The sequence below is a fragment of the Sus scrofa genome, chromosome 1 (assembly GCF_000003025.6).
Source record: "Sus scrofa isolate TJ Tabasco breed Duroc chromosome 1, Sscrofa11.1, whole genome shotgun sequence".
In the NCBI taxonomy this organism is placed as follows: Eukaryota; Metazoa; Chordata; class Mammalia; order Artiodactyla; family Suidae; genus Sus; species Sus scrofa.
In genome coordinates, this window is record NC_010443.5 from 32,029,124 (window position 1) to 32,049,369 (window position 20,246).

Consider the following 20,246-nt stretch of genomic DNA (forward strand, 5'->3'; position numbering starts at 1 on the left):
GCGTTAACATTTGAATTTGGGGCTGGCAAGCTTCTGAGCTAGTTGGTCCCAGTCTGCTATTGTTTTTTTCTAGTTTGATTGAGATCTAATTGACATACAGCACTATATGTGGTTAAGGTGTACAGCACAACGATTTGACTTGCAAATATCATGAAATGATGATCAGAGTAATTTAGTGTACATCCTTCATCTCACACAGATACGAATTAAAGAAAGAGAACAACAAAAACTCCGAAGATCTACTCTCTTAACAATTTTCAAAGATAATATACAGCAGGGTTCATTATATTTAACATGAAGTACTTATTTATCTTATAACTGGAAGTTTGTACCTTGCGACTGCCTTCATCTAATTCCCCCTTCCCCCACCTTCCCCACCCCTGGTAACCACAAATCCGATCTCTTTTTCTATGAGTTTATTTGTTCTTGAAGTATAATTGACCTACGACACAATGTTAGTTACTATCACATGAAATAGTGATTTGGTGTTTATGTATATTTTAAAATGATCACCATGGTAAGTCTAGTTACAATATGTCACCATACTACATAGTTATCGACTACATTTAGTACACAGCTGTCTCTCTCTTGCTCGATTGCTCTCTCTCTCTCTCTCTCTATATATATATATATATACTTATCTTTTAAGTTCAAACACATTTTAACAACCCTGCATTTTTACTTCTTCTCCCACTAAGTTTGCAACATGTTTTACATTTTGGTTTTGGGTCTCCCTTAGCTTAACTACTTATAGTAAATGTAGGTGAATTTTATTGCTTTTATCTTTTAACTTTCCTACTAGTTTTATACATGGCTGATGTACTAACTTTACTGTATATTTGCCTTTACCAATGAGATTTTTCTCTTCAGAATTTTCATGTTTCAATTGTGGCCTTTTCTCCTTTGCTTAGAGACGTCCCTTTAACATTTCTATAATGCTGGCTTGGTGGTGCTGACATCTTTTAGCTTTTGCTTGTCTGTAAAGCTTTTGATGCCTCTGTCAAATCTGAATGAAATCTTTATATATATTTTCCGCTTTCTCTCTCTCTCCTCATTCTGGGACCCCATCTAATGCAAATGCTATGCTTGATGTTGTCTCTTAAACTTCAGTCTTCTTCCGAGTTCTTAGAACATCTTTACAATCGTTATCTTGAACTCTCTATTGAGTCAATTGCCTATTTCCACTTCTCTTTGTTCTTCTGAGGGTTTCAATCTGTTCCTTTGTTTTGGACATATTCCTCTGTTGCCTCACTTTGCCTAATTTGCTGTTTTTATTTCCATACATCTGGTAGGTAGGTTATGTTTCCCGGCCTGGTGGAAGTAGCCTTTTGTAGGAGGTGCCCTGTGCATCCTAGTAGCACAGTCCTCTCTGGTTACCAGAGCTATATACTCTAGGGGTGCCTCCTATTTGGGTTGCAGGGTCCTTCTGCTGTGGTGAGCTGGCTACTGTGGGTGGTCTGGCGGGCAGAGCTGGCCCCCAGTCCATTTGGTTGACAGCCATCATGGCGGTGTGGGGCCACATACTGGGCCCTCTGGTGGACGGGGCCAGGTTCCAGGGCAGCTGTGGGTCTTAAGGCAGTAGGCTTGCCTACAGGTTAGATTGTGTCTCCCTCCAGCTGTCGTTTGGCCTGAAGCACCCTGAAAGGTCTGGCTTGGTCTCTGTACTAACAAGCTAGAAGGAGGATTCCAAACTGGTGCTTACCAGCCCAAGTGTCCACATGGTAGAACAAGCTCCCCAAATGGTTGTCACCAGGGTCTATGGCCCCGGGGTGAGCTCCAGTTGCGCCCCCACCCCCCCGCCCCTGCCCCGCCACCTCTTTAAGAGGCTCTCCAAGATTATCAGGTGGGTCTGACCCAGGCTTCTTTGAAATTACTGCTTCTGCCCTGGTTCCACAGTATGTGAGATTTTGCACGTGCCCTTTAAGAGTGGTGTCTCTATTTTCCGCAGCCCTCTGACTTTCCTGAAATTAAGTCCTGCTGACCTTCAAAGCCAAATATTCTGAATGTTTACCTTTCTTGTGCAGGATCTCGGGGTGGGGAGCCTGATATGGGGTTCAGACTACTCGCTCCTTGAGGAAAACCCTGCAATTGTAATTATGGATTGCCCACTTGGAAATACAGGTCCTGACTGTACCACATCTCTGCCCTTTCTACCCACCTCATTGTAATTACTTCTTTATATCTTTAGTTGTAGAAGACCTTTTCTGTTAGTCTTCCAGTTTTTCTCATCAATAGTTGCTCTATAAATAGGTGCCGTTTTGGTGTGCCCAAGGGAGGAGATGAGCTCAGGGCCTTCCCACCCTGCCATCTTGGCCACTCCTCTGTTTGCTGATCATATAGTATTTGGCTGGAATATCCTTCAATAAATGACACTTTATACCTACATCTATTAATAGATGAATGATCTCAAGTGAAAAAATTCATCCTTTCTGATATTTTCTGTGGAAATATTTATTTACTTATTTATGATTTTTATTTTTTACATTATAGTTGGTTTACAGTGTTCTGTCCATTTTCTACTGTACAGCAAAGTGACCCAGTCACACATACATATTTACATTCTTTTTCTCACATTATCCTCCAACATGCTCCATCACAAGTGACTAGATATAATTCCCAGTGCTATACAGCAGGATTCCATTGCTTCTGATTTTTTTTTTAAATGTAGGTTTTATTTAGAGTTTGAACCACAATCTAAGAAACTGATATCCTGGGGCTCTGTTTTGATTCACTGCAGACTGATCTCTCTGGGTTGCTGTTAGTATTATGAAATTAATCTTTTTAGAAAGACACAATAAGAAGCAGCCATATGAAATCTATGTCTGTTTGCAGTGGAGATATTATTGAAGTCATTGTGTGCCATATCTTTAAGTACTCCCTACATGCAGTCCTCTTCTTTCAGAACTGAGTGCTATAAAATATCAACTTGAGAAACTGAATTTTCTTCTTTTTGAACAATAAGTACTATGCAACTGACTTTTCTTCTGTGCCATGTTCTCTAGGAAGCTCAAAGCTAAATTTATGTTCCAACTGCAGTCAATTATTTTGGACAGTATTACTTGAATGTGTGTGTTTGGACAGTATTACTTGAGTGCGTGTGTGTTTTCATTTCACTTTCATTTTATCTGATCTTGATTTTTAATCTTACTTTAACACATTTTAATTTTAATATATTTTTGATTATTAGATTTTACATGTTGCCTAAAAGCACCCTCAAATTCATCATTGTCTCAAAGCATGGGAAAAATAAATAAGCTATTAAATAGCCAAATTTAAAGTGTTTTGATATACCATGTTTTTTTTTTTTTCTTTAAATGCCAGAGGTTGATTTATTTGTATTTGTTGAAAAAGTGGCCCTAAATAGTTTGTGAGAGTCAGTGGCAAACAGAGACCGGGAAACAGCGAGAAAGCCCTAAGAATATAAAAGTACAACTTTAGTTAAGGATAGGTAGTTTCTCAGACATCCCATTGTGGCTAAGTGGTAACAAACGCAACTAGCATCCGTGAGGACTTGGGTTCTATCCCTGGCCTCTCTCAGCGGCTTAAGGAGCCGGTGCTGCCGTGAGCTGTGGTGTAGGTTACAGATTCGGCTCGGATCTGGCGTTGCTGTGGCTGTGACATAGGCCAGCAGGTGCAGCTCCAATTTGATCCCTAGTCAGGGAACTTCCGTATGCTGTCTGTATGCAGCTCTAAAAATAAATAAATAAATAAATAAAAATAAATAAATAAAAGGGGGGAGGGGATAGGCAGCTTCTCAATTGGGTGCATCCTGTTACTGCTTTTTTCTCTGATTTAGGAACATCCTTTGCTTTCCATTCCCAATGAGGTCTACCTTCTGAGTATGGTACTTCCAGAGTTTCAAAATTTTTGCCAACAATGCTCTTGGAAGCAAGGCTATAGGCAGTATTTATTATGTAATGTCCATAGATATGGTTGCCAAATTCTATTACAAGTGAACTTCCAAGAAGACCTGTGCTGTTGGGAGGAACTTCTACTGTTTTCAGGGCTTTCAGACAATTGTATGAAAGTGTAAGGTTTGATGCTTTCTTTTCTGTATTAACAAAAAGAAGTCACACCCTCATAAAATGTAGGTAGTTTTAGTGTTAGTTGAATGCATATTGATGTTGTAAGCATATTTAAGCTAATCCTCCAGGAGAAGGCTTAGAGAAAATTATGATTAAAATATTTAGAGGAGGAGTTCCTGTCATGGCTCAGTGGTTAATGAATCCAACTAGGAACCATGGGGTTGCGGGTTTGATCCCTGGCCTTGCTCAGTGAGTTAAGGATCTGGCATTGCCATGGCTGTGGTGTAGGTCGCAGATGCGGCTCGGATGTGGCATTGCTGTGGCTGTGGTGAAGGCTGGCAGCTGCAGCTCCGATTTGACTCCTAGCCTGGGAACCTCCATATGCCTTGGAAAGCAGCCCTAGAAAAGGAAAAAAGACAAAAAATAAATAAATAAAATAAAATAAAATAAAATATTTAGAGGACAATGGTCCTGAACATATCCAAAACTGCAATGGTAAAAGCAAGTTGACCAAAAAAAAAAGAGCAAGTTGACAAAAAATGACCTCTTTACTCATTACAACCTGAGGCATCACCTCTCACCCATTCATTCATTCAACAAATATTTATTGAGAAGGTCCTTTGTATCAGCCAACTTCTACTTTATTTCTAGTGTGAAAACAATGGATAGATACAAACCAATATCTTATAAATCCAAATTCCCAAAGAAAGTGTTAATAACCAGTGGTTTTCTATAAAACAGACATAATTTCATAAAAGTTGTATATCCAGACATGAATATCTCTAATGAGACTGAGAATGACTAGGGTCATTTATCATTTCAGTTAGACAACTCAATTATCTGTTGAATGATTTGTAAATTTCCTCATAATTTTTATTTTTCTTCCTTATGATAGACCAACATAAAGTTATCATTAAAAATTGATATGTGCCTATTGTAAAATATTGAAAATATTGAGAAAAGAAAATGAACATTACCCACAATCTACCTCCCATACATAAATACTGCTTATATTCTGCTATGTTTCTGTCTAATATTTTATGTATCTACATATGTTATTCATGAGAAAAAATTTTGCTTATCGAGAACAATTTTATATCTTTCTTTATTCTCTTAGAATTATTTCCTGAACATTTCCTATAGTAGTAATGATTTTTAATTAAAGTGCTATCAATAGTCTATCGCATTATCATATCATAATTAATTTGAGTCATGAATATTTAGATTGCTTCACTCTTCACTACTGTCAAATTACTGTGTTAGACTTTAAAGGTTATCCACTCTACAGGCTCTCATACAATTGCCAAGATAAAACTAATATCAAATGAGAGTATTTCACCAGCTTAAAAGAGAGGCAGCTCTTATAGGAATTGCAAAGGGAAATGGTGAGCATTATGCAGCTAGCTCTTGCAAACGTTCAACTGCAAGAGGAGTTTGGAGTTCTGTTGCATAATCTTCCCCATGGTAATCTATGAAGCATGATATGAATATTAGGATTCTATGTGTCATAATAGGATTGAAGATAGTGCGATATTGTGAAAAGTTCATAGATTCTGGAATCAGAAAAGTCCGGCTTTGAATCTTGAGTATTAGACCTTGAAGAGCATCTACAAAATGGGGACAATAATAAACTTTGAGTGATTCTTGTGAAGAATATATTCACTAATGTATGTATATATCCAATACAGTGTCTTTTATAACAAAAGCTCAATAAAGTGGTGGCTACTATTATTTTTTAATGTGTATGTATATGTATATATCTATATCTCTTTAACTTCACACTATTGGGCAAGGCAGTGTCTTTTATCTGACTCGAGTGACCCCGTATAGATATTCTAGAGGACAGTGACTTGCAAAAATTCCTTCTCATGTAAGTAGAAAGAACTCTTCAAAACAAAAATTTCTCCATTAGTTGTGAAATAGATGTCTTAACAGAAACTGTTAGCAGAGTGGCTGATCAGTAACAAAAATTGATCTATTTATCATTAAGGACGACAATTGGAAGTTAAAAACCTCCACCCCAGGAATGGATTTTCTATCCTCTAGTGTCATACAAACTCCTCAGAGGTTGTATTTTATCTTTTTCATTAAAATAACTCTCAAAGATAACTGGGAGTTTAGGGTTAGTAGATGCAAGCTACTGCATTTAGAATGGATAAGCAATGAGGTCCTACTGTGTAGGTCCAATCACTTGGGATAGAACATGATGGAAGATAATATGTAATATATATATATATTCTTTTTCACTGGGTCACTTTACTGTACAGCAGAAATTGATAGAAGATTGGAAATCAACTATACTTTAATAATTTTTTTTTTCTTTTTGGGGCCACACTTGAGGCATATGTAAGTTCCCAGGCTAGGGTCGAATCAGAGCTGAAGTTGCTGGTCTATGTAACAGCCACAGCAACAGCAGATCAGAGATGCATCTGCAACCTACACCACAGCTCATGGCAAGGCTGCATCCTTAACCCAGTGAGCAAGGCTGGGAATTGAACTTGTGTCCTCATGGATATTAGTTGGGTTCATTACTGCTGAGCCACAGTGTGAACCTCAATAAAAAATTTGTTAATAAAAATAAATAAATAAAAGATAAATTAATTTTTATCAACTAGAAAGTAGGGCTTGGAGCTCCTTCTCTTAAACAATGTCAGTTGGAAGAAGGAAGAGCATTAGAATGCCCTCATGACCACAGCAGGGCTACCTGGTCATCCTGGACACCTTTAAACCCCCTATCCTGGTGCCGTCATGCAAGCTGGGAGCCATGGATATGTAGATATGGACATCTGGTTACTGCTGTGGTACAGGTTCGATCCCTGGCCAGGGAACTTCTGCATGCTGTGGGTGTGGCCCCCCAAAAATAAAATAAAATTTTAAAAATAAATAAATCAGCCAATAAAGACACCAGCCTCTTCATCTAAGAGCCACTCCCACTGTGGCTCAGCAGGTTAAGAACCCCACATAATGTCCTTGAGGATGCGGCTCCGATCCCTGACTTCCCTCAGTGGGTTAAGCATGCGGTGTTGCTGCAAGCTGTGGCATAACTGGCAGATGCAGCTCAGATCCAGTATTGCTATGGCTTTGGTGTAAGCCGGCAGCTGCAGCTCCATTTCGACCCCAGCCTGGGAACTTCCATATGCCAAGGGTGTGGCCCTAAATAAATAAAGCTCCCTCGTAGGAAAAGGTAACAGTACCTCCTTGAGTGGAGGAGAAGCAAGTTCAATCCAGGAAAACATCTCGTGTGCACATTTCACTAACTTGAATCCCATGATAGGGTCCTTTGAAGTACCATCTCAGAGTGGGCACCCTATTGGAACAGGCAGCACATTTCCTGAAAATCAATTTCCCAAGAGGGGCTTCAGCTTTCTTACCAAGTTTGAGGGTTGTGTGGATGTCTGGAGTCGGCTAAATAAAATATTACCTGCCATGAGTGCTCACAGTCACACGGACCGTGGGCTGTGTGCAACGTCCCTGTGGAGAGAGAAAACTAGGCCAGCCCTTTGTGGGTAACGGAGGCCATGAATAATGTACAGAGCATGCAGCTTCTTTTCATGCAGTTCTTACTGTGCTACTATTTGTGACCATTTTAGAACGTAGAAAATGCAGGGAAAGCAGGAGGGGGCAAACCTTAAAATATGTGTCAAGCAAAAAGAACCACCACCTAGACGTTGCTTTCTCCTATTGTGTCATGTATGGTTACCGGAGAGAGAATGAATACAATGATTTCTCTGTCGATGGGGTAATAAGCTTAGCTCACACTGAGAGAGCTTGCTTGCTGTCAAAGTTGTGTTAAGTATTCTACATTATCATCTTATTAAACCCCATGAATTTTCCAGTTAATACAGCATCTTTTAAGAAAATTAAATGTGGAACAAAGTCAAGAAAACATGAACAAGTGCTCCAGGTACTTGAAGTCAACAGGCGAAGCCAGAAATCCTGGTTTGTCCTCGAGGTTATTAGCGTCAGCTTCTATGAGGTCGTTTGCCAGACAAGTTTATTGGACAGTTATAGCTGGGTGAGCCACCAAGTGGAACGACTTAGGGAAGCACAAAGTAGTCCTCTTGGGAAAGAAAAGCAAACACGTTTGGAACATCTAGTGCTATTTGTAATTTTCCCCTGTGACGCTGAGGACAGAGGCGTCAGCATTCCCATCAGAATGGAGGGGACCAGATGTCCATCAGGCAACATTTGGAAATCCTCCCCTGTTTGCCTAGTCCATCATATAAAGCACCTTGTAGAAGGTGGGTTCCCTGTCTCAAAGGAGTTTACAATCTATTATAAGGAAAGGAAAATAAACTCCCACTTTTTTTTTTTTTTAATAAAGTTGTATGTGAACCGTAAAAGTAGCCTGAGCCTTCTAGATTGGCGGGAAGGAATCAAGTGATGAAAAACAAAAGCAGTGGGGGTCAAGGAGCCAGGTGGAGGCCCCAGATTTGGGGGGGGGTCTCAGGGTCAGGGGATGCTTAGGCATGAAGAGGGGAGTCGTGGAAAGCATCCAAGACCACTCTGGGCTGGAGAACACAAGGGAAGAAGGAGAAAATTACGTCCCTGGTTATGGGTCTCATCCAGGTCACATCAGGCTTTCCCGGATCTGTGTCTGAGGTGCGACATCTTCTCTCTGCACCACGGACCTCCCAGGACCCCTCTTCTCCCTCCTGAATGTAAGCAGCCTGACTACAGCTCCTTCAACATCAGAGCCCGGGAGAGGCACCGGTGAAGGGTGCCTGGCCTCCCAGAGCCCAGTGTTCTCTTTCACTCTCATCTCTGACCCTTGCTGGAGGTCTGAGTGTGCTCAGCACACTGCCGTGCCCCCTGTCCTCTCAGGAGTCAGCCAGTCCCTCTTTTCGGTAGCCTAGCGTAACTTCATTAAGCAAGCGCTTGGTTCCAGCCGTGCCCAAGAAGAGCTCCAGCCTGTTCATAACAATGTGATAACAATAGGAGAACATGATTCGTTAGATCCCATATTCCAGGCAGTGAGTTTAACCATGCTCAGCTAGGATCATGGCATCAGGGGCAGGCGAGAGTCTGTCACGTGGCCACGTCTCTGTGGACACATGCTGCTGATGCTAATGGTCTTTTAGTCCCTTGGTGGCCGCTGCCCCGGACCCCTCTGCTTTTAGGCAGCAAGATCCACAAAGCTCTCTCCTACTGCACCACCCCAAGGAATCTTCGGGTCCACGGATCCACTCAGCCACATCTTCTCTAGAAGTGGGAGAAAACCCAAACCTCCCCCATGGTAGCCCTCTTTCTTCTCAGTGCCTCTTGGTGCAAACATTAATGTGTGAATTTCTCCTGATTTTGTTCTTGACATTCGAAGATAAGATTTTCAGACTTCTGAAAATGAAATAATCACATTTCTTGGGACCTTCAAATACTGGGACCTTCAAATACTGGCTCTTGAAATTGAAAATTATGTTTTGAAGATTACCATCTCTCTTTGGGGAGTTCCTGTCATGGCTCAAGGGTTAAGGAACCCAACTAGGAACCATGAGGTTGCGGGCTCGATCCCTGGCCTCTCTTGGTGGGTTAAGGATCCAGTGTTGCCATGAACTGTGGTATAGGTCACAGATGTGGCTCGGATCAACATCACTGTGGTTGTGGTGTAGGCCAGCAGCTGTGGCTCCAATTAGACCCCTAGCCTATATGCCATGAGCGTGACCCTAAAAATCAAAAAATAAAAAATAAAAAAAATCAACATCTCCCTTACCCAGAAGTTCACAAGAATCTCTGTAGAGATCCCAAAGTCAGCCATTCGACTCCTCTCTTACCTTTCCTGTCTTGAGAGTAGTCATGTTCAAAGCCATCTTTGCTGCCACAACAAGAGGAGAAGGGCCACGGACCCTGAGAAATGCTGGCACTGGTTGAGGGCTAACCTGCAGTTCACCACTTCCACTTACCATCCTGGCACACAATGAGGAAGCAAAACATAGAATTCAAAACTTGTTTGCTTTTTTTTTTTAAAGCAGAATAATGAGGATAATAGAAATATTGAGGACAGGCTTAGAGAGAGTGGGTCAAAGATAATTTATTACAGATGAAGTGAGGGCAGATGGTACACTCCTTTTTCTCACTCTCTATATTTAGTCTTGTTTAATCATTAAAGTCATTATCTTTTCATAAAGAGGATTTAGGTCAGAGTTCCTAGTTGTAAGCAAAGAAAGCATACTCTGGCCAATTAGGCTGAGAAAGGAATTTATTAAAAGGATCCCAGGCAGCTTCAGAGAAATGCAGAGAGGGCTGGAAAGCCACTCAAGGCTGTTTCTGGGAACAAGACCTCAAACATGCCCACAGAGGGGGCCTGACAAGGGGGTCCTCACGGTGACTGCTGCCACAGAGCACCAGATGCTACTGTTTGTCCTGATGCCGTCGAGTGGACTTTATCACATCTGCAAACGCCATAGTCACCCATGACGCATCTGCACCGGGAACCACGCAGAAGCCTCACAATCCTGCTGCCACCGAGGTCATCATAAGAGGTATCATGCAGAACTGCCTTCCCCCAGGGCTCACTGCCAGTTCAGCCTGATTGGAGGGACCCAAGAAATATGACAATGCACTTTTGCAAGGGGGATGCTAGGAGTGGGGAGATGTGGGAATCAATTTGCCTGGTCTCAGTATCTACCCTTGTGAGGCTACATAGTTCCTAAACATAATGAGACTATTCAAGAGATGCTGGATTAAAAAACTCAATATATGAAGACTATAAGAGAGACTTTCTATACCCTTAGAAAAGGATAGAAATAACACACTGTGGAGAGATTACCAGGATACATGGTTAGGTACAAAAGCAAGGGAGTACAAAAGTCAATAACAGACCACTCTTTGTGTAGGAAAGGAAGAAATTTTTCTTTTAAGTGCACTGGCAAAAATAAACATAGGAGATTAAAAGGGACATCATTACAAATGGAGCTCCCTTGTGGTGAATCGGGTTAAGGATCCCCCATGGTCACTGCAGCAGTCCGGGTTGCTACTGTGGTGCAGGTTCAGTCCCTGGCCTGAGAATTTCCACACGTCATGAATGTGGCAAAAAAAAAAAAAAAAAAAGACCTATAGTGGTCATGGGTGAGCAAGTTTCACAACAGGTCACTAGCCATCTGCAAGAAAAATTCCCTGCAAGGAGAAACACCGGGGCATGGCTCAAGTAAGGCCAAGGCCATCTACCAGGAAAAGAAGTATCCCATGAAAAACATACTATCAAAAAATACCCAAGTCCCAAGGCATAAGTTATGTAGAAATTTTTTCTTTGTTCTCAGGAAAACTCCAAAAATGAGATCTCAGTCATCTAAATGTTCTAAAGTTACCCCCTCCCTTCCCCTTTTAGGAACCCTAGCCAATTTTATGCTTTAAAAAAAATTATGATCTTTCTTTAGGGGCATGCATCAATTTACTGAAGACAACCTAGAATTACAATGGCCTTATGAAGAATGTTCCAGTTAGACAAGATTGGTTATTTAAAAGGGCATTTGAAAGCAAGTACTCCCAAGTCAGACAGAATGGGATACCTATTTTAACTGGCATGGAGAAAACTCCAAAGGGTTTCAAAATTCCAAAATAACTTATTGAAAGATTTACGGTAAAAGGCTCAGGAAAAATTAAAGATCCAAGAATTATCTGAAACACAAAACTGTAACATTCACAAAACACCTACTGCTTCAACATCTTTACATGAGTATTCATTCTACTAATATTCTGCCTGAATTGTCTTTCCATTTTGAAGAGATGATACAATCTCTTAAAAAGCCCCCCAAGTTAGTGGCCTTACAGACATCCTCATGTTCATCCTGGAAGAAGTTCCCCATTTGAGCCCCAATAGGGTTGATGGGATGCTGGGGTTCTCCCATAACTGCTACCAGTTATTCCCTTAAACAGCCAAGGGAAATCTAAAATAAAAATTAATGGAAAACCTTGACAAATTCCGAGGCATGTGGAAGTTCCCAGGGCAGGGATTGAACCCATGCCACAGCAGTGACCTGTGCTGCCGCAGTGACACCACCAGATTCTTAACCTGCTGCGCCACAAGGGAATTTCCAGAAACACAATTTGGATCAAATTGTTCTTTACAAACTGGTGAGTTTTGCTTTATTGTACTTGTCTCGTGGCTCAAACGCTAAAACAAAAATTCAAAGATCTCTGCATCTCTGCGTGCATGTTTATGTATGTCTATGTATGTATGTGATAGTTATGATATTTTTCTACCTGCAGAGGGTATTGCCAACATTAATTTGTAAGAGAGTTCTATTTAATTGGCTTACAGAAAAATAAGCGCTTACATGAATTAAGTATTTCTGGACTCTCAGGAATATGAAACTCAACCAAATTTCATGCAATGAAATTGTTCCTTTGATATGCACCTTATCTATCTAGCGCCAGGATCCTGTTTTTCTCCACCCTGAATCCTTTCAGGATGCACCTTCAAGGGTGGCTGCAGTGGCTGATGGCTTGAGGGCTCAACATCCTCTGTTTTCTATAAAGAAGTTTCGAGTTCCCGTCATGGCTCAGTGGTTAACAAACCTGACTAGTATCCATGAGGATGCGGGTTTGATCCCTGGCCTCATTCAGTGGGTTAAGGATCTGGCATTGCCATGAGCTGTGGTGTAGGTCACAGATGTGGCTTGGATCTGGCATTGCTGTGGCTGTGATGGAGGTTTAGACCCCTAGCCTGGGAACCTCCATGTGCTGCAGATGTGGCCCTAAAAAGACAAAAGACAAAATATATATATATATATATATGTATATATAAACACATAGCAAGCTGACATTTTCTGTCCACATTAATAAATAAAACCTAGTTTAGTTTTTTGATTTAATTTTAAAATCATATCTTTAAGAGTCATCAGCATTAAATATAAGACTTTATTCTACCTAGGTTTACTAAAATAAGCTTGTGTTATCTCTGTCACAGAATTAGTCAGCAAGAAAAGATAACTTAAGGAATTCTCTTTGGGGCTCAGCAGAAACAAATCAGACTAGGAACCATGAGGTTGTAGGTTCGATCCCTGGCCTCGCTCAGCAGGTTAAGGATCTGGCATGCTGTGGCTGTGGTGTAGGCTGGCAGCTATACCTCCAGTTCACCCCCTAGCCTGGGAACCTCCATATGCCACGGGTGCAGCCCTAAATAGACAAAAATGTCTATTCAATGTCCAATGAAAATTTTATGAGTAATCTAAACATAATTGTTAATAACAAGTAAATTAAATTAATATAAGTAAGATATAGTTTATAAATAAAATTTTCAACAATAATTGTGCTTTATGGTTTATGTACTTAAAAATAATTTCCAAAATTTTTTGGTTACTTGAAACCTTAAAGTCATATGGAGATAACTTGATTGATAGTATGCATTAAATAATATCTAGATCATGTCCAAATAATATAAAAAACTGAAAAGACTAAATACCACACGTGAGTTTGTCTACTTTTGACTTCCTTTTACAGGGGAACTAAACTATTTTGTTCTGTTAATAAGCACATTTTGTGCCACATTGAAAACTGTACTGTGAGGAAGAACATAATTTTGTAAGCAGTTTGGGTAGGAGGTCCCAGAGGAAAAGGACTAGATAAAGCTTTTTGACACAAGAGAAGCATCTTAGGCCTAAGCCATTTAGTGATGTACACCTGGCCATAATGCTTGCTCTTGAACAGTGATAACAATCTTAAGGGAATCCCCAAACAAATGACTGTTAGGCAAGAGAAGTAACAATAGCAAAGACAATGCATCAGTTGTAAAGATTCTGTTGGAATGACAAAGATTAGTCCAAGGCATTTTCTTGAGCTGTTTTGCAGAATTTTACACCACCCTCCCCAAGAGCTCAGTCAACAGATCTGAAACCTACAGGATGACAATGAACTTCATTCTGAACCTTATGACCTTAATCAACCAAAGCTTGGACTCCATTGATCAACCTTTGCCCAAATCTATGCTGAATTCTCCTTTGCTCAAGCCCCTTCATGAATATGCATGCATCCTTAGCTTAAAACTTCCACAGTTTTGTGGTTTGGAGATGCACTGCTTTGGGAAAGATCCCCAGCATTCTTCTTGCTTGCTATAAGCAATAAACCCTTATCATCACCCCCCCTCTTTTTTCTCACTTGCAGCATGCAGCAGGTCCTGGGCTAGTGATCAAACACCACAGCAGCAGCAATGCCAGATCCTTAACCCACTGCTTCACAAGGGAACTCCCCTTTCCCCAATCTTTGGCTTGGTTGTGTCTTTTGGCTCCACATCCACCAAAAGGTGAACCCAATTTTCAGGTAACATTTCTAGGGGTTACGAAATATTCTCTGACCTGGAAAAATGATGACATTATTCGAGTATCTTAGGTCATTCCACAGAGGATAATCCAATCTCCACATGACTGCTGGATTTGCCACAACACTGCTGATCCTATAGTCTCAGTTTCTGTGGAACAAACTCAGCCTCTTCTCAATCTTGTCAGACTCCCTAATAGGGGTCCATTTCTCTGCCTCTGGTTACCAACCCCAAACCTGGGAACTCTGCATCCCAGGCCCTGTACAAAGAAAGGACACAAGGCAAGGGTAACCAAAATAAAGCCACCTGTGTGAGCTACCAGACCTTATACTTTACTGGCTTCCGTGGCTGTCAATTTTCCTTCCAGTCTTGAGCCACAGACTCAGATGGGAATTACCAGGAGGCATTCATGATTCTAATTCATTCTCTTTGTCACATCCCTATTTCCCTGGCTAGGAGTAAGTGAAAATTAGGCTATGATTGGGAATCTCTTCTTAGCTCTTAAAGACACTGGACAATCTGCTGCTAAAGCAATAGCTGCCCAACAAAAATCCCTAGACTGCCTGGCCAAGATTGGTTTAGATGCTAGACTAGCAGAGCAAGGAGGTTATTTGTTCTACGGTCAACACCACTTGCTATACTTGGATTGATACTTCTGGGAAAGTTGAGACTCTGCTACATAAGACCACTGAACAAACCAGCTGGTTTAAGAATGTGACTCCTCAGTCCTGGGCATCTATCCAGGGAAAACCATGACTCGAAAAGGTATATGTAATCCAATGTTCATTGCAGCACTATATACAGTAGCCAAGACATGGAAACAACCTAAATGTCCATTGACAGAGAAGTGGGTAAAGAAGATGTAGTACATATACACAGTGGAATATTACTCAGCCATTAAAAGGAAAGAAATAATGGCATTTGCAGCAACATGGATGGACCTAGAAATTATCATGATCAGTAAAGTTGGACAGTGAGAACAACATAATACGCTGTCACTTATATGTGGAATCTAAAAAAAGGACACAATGAACTTCAGTATTGGTGAATGATACAGACTCGCAGACTTTCAAAAATATGGTTTCCAAATGAAACAGGTTGGGGGTGGGGGATGGGCTGGGGGTTTGGGTCGGAAGTGCATAACATCAGGTTGTGATGATCATTGTACAACTATAAATGTAATAAAATTCATTGAGTAATTTTTTAAATAAATAAATAAAAAGAAAGAAAGTTACTCCTTAAGTGGGATTTTTCTTTGACTTTTTGATTCCAGTTGATCAGGGTCTTGGAAACCATGGCTCTGAGGTGTACTCCAGACAATGGGAATTATTCTGCTTATAATTATCATAATAGTCTCCATGGTATGCAGCATTAAGGGTATTGTTTGTATGCTTATCTGAAAACTCAACTGACCATGAAAACTGAACTATTCACCCTAGATGAGTAGGACTGAGACTCGTCATTTCTCATTCCTTTTGTTGTTCAAATGAACTTGTCATTTTCACCCTTCATGGTGAGGCAGGAAATAGATAGGTTCCTGTTTATACTTTGAGGTAGAAATAACAACAGGAACAGGTAAGTAGCTGGGCTTTGTCTCCTGGGGCCATTAAAAAATAATGGTAATAGCAGGGGCAGAGAGGGGCTAAGCCCTACATAGGCAAAAGATCAAGAGGGCACAGATTTCTCATCTTTGGGGTCAGGGATACCCCCAGCTACACAAGTGCAGAAAGATTCCTTGGGCTCAAAAAGGTGGGGGCACTACCCCATGATAGATGTTGTCAATCTTCTTATAACCCCCCCCCCCCTGCCACACACACACACTGGAATCTATCTTGGCTAAAAATGTGCAGGCATATTGGGAGGGAGGGTCCTGGGTTGGATTAGGTGAGAAAAACAAAGCAAGATAATTGGCCAGAGGAAAACAAAGAACTGGAAGAACTGCCCTTATATAAGCGATTTAAATCAGCCCTTTGGATGCTCCCCTCTAACAGGGGTATGCACACTCCTCTCTGAGTCTGCCGTTTTTCTTCTAAACTGTTTCCATATCTCCTACATATGATGTGCTTACAATAATAAACTTTGTGCCTGTTTTTACAGTTTTCGCCTCCTTGAAACATTCTTGCTTTCAACAGGGGCAAGAATCAGGGCAATTCTGCTTTTAACCTCTAGTCCCAGATGGTGTAGTGGCTAGGATTCCTGGTTTCCCAAATTCAGTTCCTGAAAGGGAAATTAAGATCTCACTTCAAGCCTTTGCTCCCTGCTGTGTTCCTGAAATCAGTGGGACAAGACACCTGAGGATGGGCTTCTTCAATTCCAGGTGACATGTACTCCCTTTAACAATGTCTTTGAGGAAAGAAAAAGAAAGAAAGAAAGAAAGAAAGAAAGAAAGAAAGAAAGAAAGAAAGAAAGAAAGAAAGAAAGAAAGGAAGGAAGGAAGGAAGGAAGGAAGGAAGGAAGGAAGGAAAGAAGGAAGGAAAGAAGGAAAGAAGGAAAGAAGGAAAGAAGGAAGATCGATTCCTGTACCAGAAAGAGGACGATAACAAACTATCTAGAAAATTTTATCAATGGAAAAGTCAAGGACTTAAATCTACACAACAAACATACCTTTGTTTACTGTGCTTTGCCTAAGCTCTCCTATCTCCCCACCCTCACCCCCAATATCTCCTTTTATCTTTAGTTGGAGATGGTATTTAAGGTAGTAGCTTGGCCCATCTCAAGGAGTTACACATATGATTAAACTTCTATTTGTTTTTCTCTCATTCATGTATCTTTTTATTATAGAGGTTCACAGCCAATAACCTTGAAAAGTGGAGGGAAAATTATTTTCCCTCTCCTACAGCATAACAAGATAGCTACATAGCTAAAGTAACATTTTCTAACTAAAAACATTGTTCTAAAATCTTTAGTATCATCTAATAACCAGTCCACATTTAAATTTCCCAATCAATACATAGGAAATAATAAAATTAGGAAATACACATTTCACTACAATTCATCCAATCATTTATTCAGGCAAGGAACTGGTGTTGACCCTTAGGAGAATAATTGTTGGAGAAGCGGACAACTGAATGGGGCCACAATAACACCACAAAGATTAGGTTTTGGTTGCCATGGACGGCTCAAGAGGTTAACCCTACATCCCCCCTGCCCTCCCCCGCCCCGTGGTTTCATCCTACTGGTGGACAACCAGATTTCAAGAGTCCTATGGTGAGATGCGATATGAAATGAAACACATCATCTAGGATGTATTATAGCCAGAAATGTTTAAATCAAATCAGGCCTTTATATCTAATTTCCAATTAACAGCCAAAAGGTAAATGATACCACGAGGAAATGATCAGATAAATCCAGAATTGGGGGTATATTCTTCATTGTAAACCATTCTCTTGAGCAAGACAGTCCCATTAAAATGTTAGCCTGGCGAGATTAAAATGAGATTAAAGCACTAACAATCGGCCCAAGAAATAGCAACAACAACAACAACAAAAGACAAAAAGACAAAAAAAAAAAAAAAAAAACAATTTTCTACATAAAAATAAATGTTAAGAAAGCTGCTAGATGAAGGGGAGGAAACCTAATTTTCCAGTTATAGGAAGTCGTCAGGCAAAACATAGTAAACAAGGGTTTAATTATTATGTCAATTTAATACAGACAAATGAAACAGAATAAAGAACCCAGAAATCTATGGTCAATTAAACTTTGACAAAGGAGGCAAGAACATAAAATGCGGAAAAGACAGTCTTTTCAGCAAGTATTGATGGGAAACCTGGACAGCTGAATGCAAATCAATGAAACTACAACACACCCTCACACCATGCATGAAAATAAACTCGAAATGGCTTCAAGACTTAGATATAAGACAAGACGCCATCAAACTCCTGGAAGAGAACATAGCCAAAACCCTCTCTAACATCAACCTTCCAAATGTTTTCTCAGGTCAGTCTCCCAAGCAACAGAAATAAAAGCAAAAATAAACCAATGGGACCTAATCAAACTGACAAGCTTTTGCACAGCAAACGAAACCAAAAAGAAAACAAAAAGACAACTTACAGAATGGGAGAAAATGGTTTCAAATGATGCAACTGACAAGGGCTTAATCTCTAGAATATACAAGCAACGTATACAACTCAACAGCAAAAAAACCAACAACCCAATGGGCAAAAGACATGAATAGACATTTTTCCAAGGAAGATGTACAGATGGCCAATATCCCTGATATCATATTAGAGAAATGCAAATCAAAACTACCACGAGATACCACCTCACACCAGTCAGTATGGCCATCATTAATAAATAACAAATGCTGGAGGGGGTGTGGAGAAAAGGGAACCCTCCTGCACTGTTGGTGGGAATGTAAGCTGGTACAACCACTACGGAGAACAGCATGGAGGTACCTTAGAAATCTATACATAGAACTACCATATGACCCAGCAATCCCACTCTTGGGCATATATCCAGACAAAACTTTCCTTAAAAAAGACACGTGCACCCGCATGTTGATTGCAGCACTATTTACCATAGGCAAGACATGGAAACAACCCAAATGTCCACCTAAGATGATTGGATCAGGAAGATATGGTATATATACACAATGGAATACTACTCAGCCATAAAAAGAACACGATAATGCCATTTGCAGCAACATGGATGGAACTAGAGACTCTCATACTGAGTAAAGTCAAGTCAGAAAGAGAAACGCAAATACCATATGTTATCACTTATATCAGGAATCTAGCATATGGCACAAATGAACCTTTCCACAGAAAAGAAAATCCTGGACTTGGAGAATAGACTTGTGGTTGCCAAGGGGGAGGGGGAGGAGTAGGGTGGATGGGGAGCTTTGGGTTAATAGATGCAAACTATTGCCTTTGGAATGGATTAGCAATGAGATTCTGCTGTGTAGTGCTGGGAACTATGTCTAGTACTTATGATGGAGCATGATAATGTGTGAAAATAGAATGTGTACATATATGTGTAACTGGGTCACCATGCTGTACAGTAGAAAAAAAACTGTATTGGGGAAATAACAATTTTAAAAAAGATTTCACTTAATTATTATATCAATTTAAGTTGCTGCCTTCTCCACTGACAAGAGATTGTAGCAATTTCATCATCTTTCTCTTTCTGGTACAGAGAGGGAGACACCCTCACCAATGAAGATTTCCCTGATAAATGGAAATGTCCCTGACCAAAGGGTAACTTCTGTTCAGTTTTCAAAGCTTCCCTTGTGTCTGCTATTTCTTAAAAAAGACCAGCTCAAGACAATCCTTATGCCAAAGAGGCATATTTGGGGGTGCATATTCTGCTCTCCTTTATGGCCAATTAGAAAGCACATTTTTCACTGAGTTAATTATTTTCCATAACCTGTAACTGCATTATAGTACAAAGTTGTCATATCTCTGGGGATTTGTAACTACTCAGCCTAAAACTTAAGTCTCTGTTGGCTGTGTTGGCCATATCCAGCAGCCATAGCAATCCACAGCTTCACTGATGGGAAATGTGGGAGTATTAGCTGGCTAGGGCTGTCATCAAAAAAAATAGAAATCTATTCTTTCACAGTTCTAGAAGCTAGAAGTCCAAGGTGAAAGTGTCAGTAGGACTGGTTCTTTCTGAGGGCTGTGAGAGAGAATCTCTCCTCAGCTTTTGGTGGTTTATGAGCAATTCTAGGTGCTCTGGTTTTTAGAAGCATCACCGCCACCTCTGCCTTGGTTGTCACAAATTTCCCCCTTTTATAAGGACGCCAGTCCTGTTGGATTAGGGTGTACCCTAATGACCACATATTAACTTGATTACCTCTATAAAGACCCTATTGCCAAATAGGATCTCATTCTGAGGTACTGGGGGTTGAGACGTCAACATATGAACTTGGGGGATAGATAGGGTACTGTTCTACCCTTTACAGTGGGGAAGAGCTAAGTCTCTGATTGTGTGAAACCACAGTCTTGAAAAGCCTAGAGTCACAGAGTGCACAA

General features: G+C 40.5%; 1 long non-coding RNA gene across 1 annotated transcript in view; it reads right to left on the minus strand.

Annotated features, from left to right (window-relative positions):
* Positions 7,136-20,246, minus strand: part of LOC106508846 — a 36,390-nt gene continuing 23,279 nt past the window's right edge. Inside the window, exons 5-6 of the long non-coding RNA XR_001305923.2 lie at positions 9,794-9,926; positions 7,136-9,685 (exon numbers count right to left, since the gene is read on the minus strand). This is a non-coding gene — a long non-coding RNA (uncharacterized LOC106508846). The remainder of the gene's footprint in view (positions 9,686-9,793; positions 9,927-20,246) is intronic.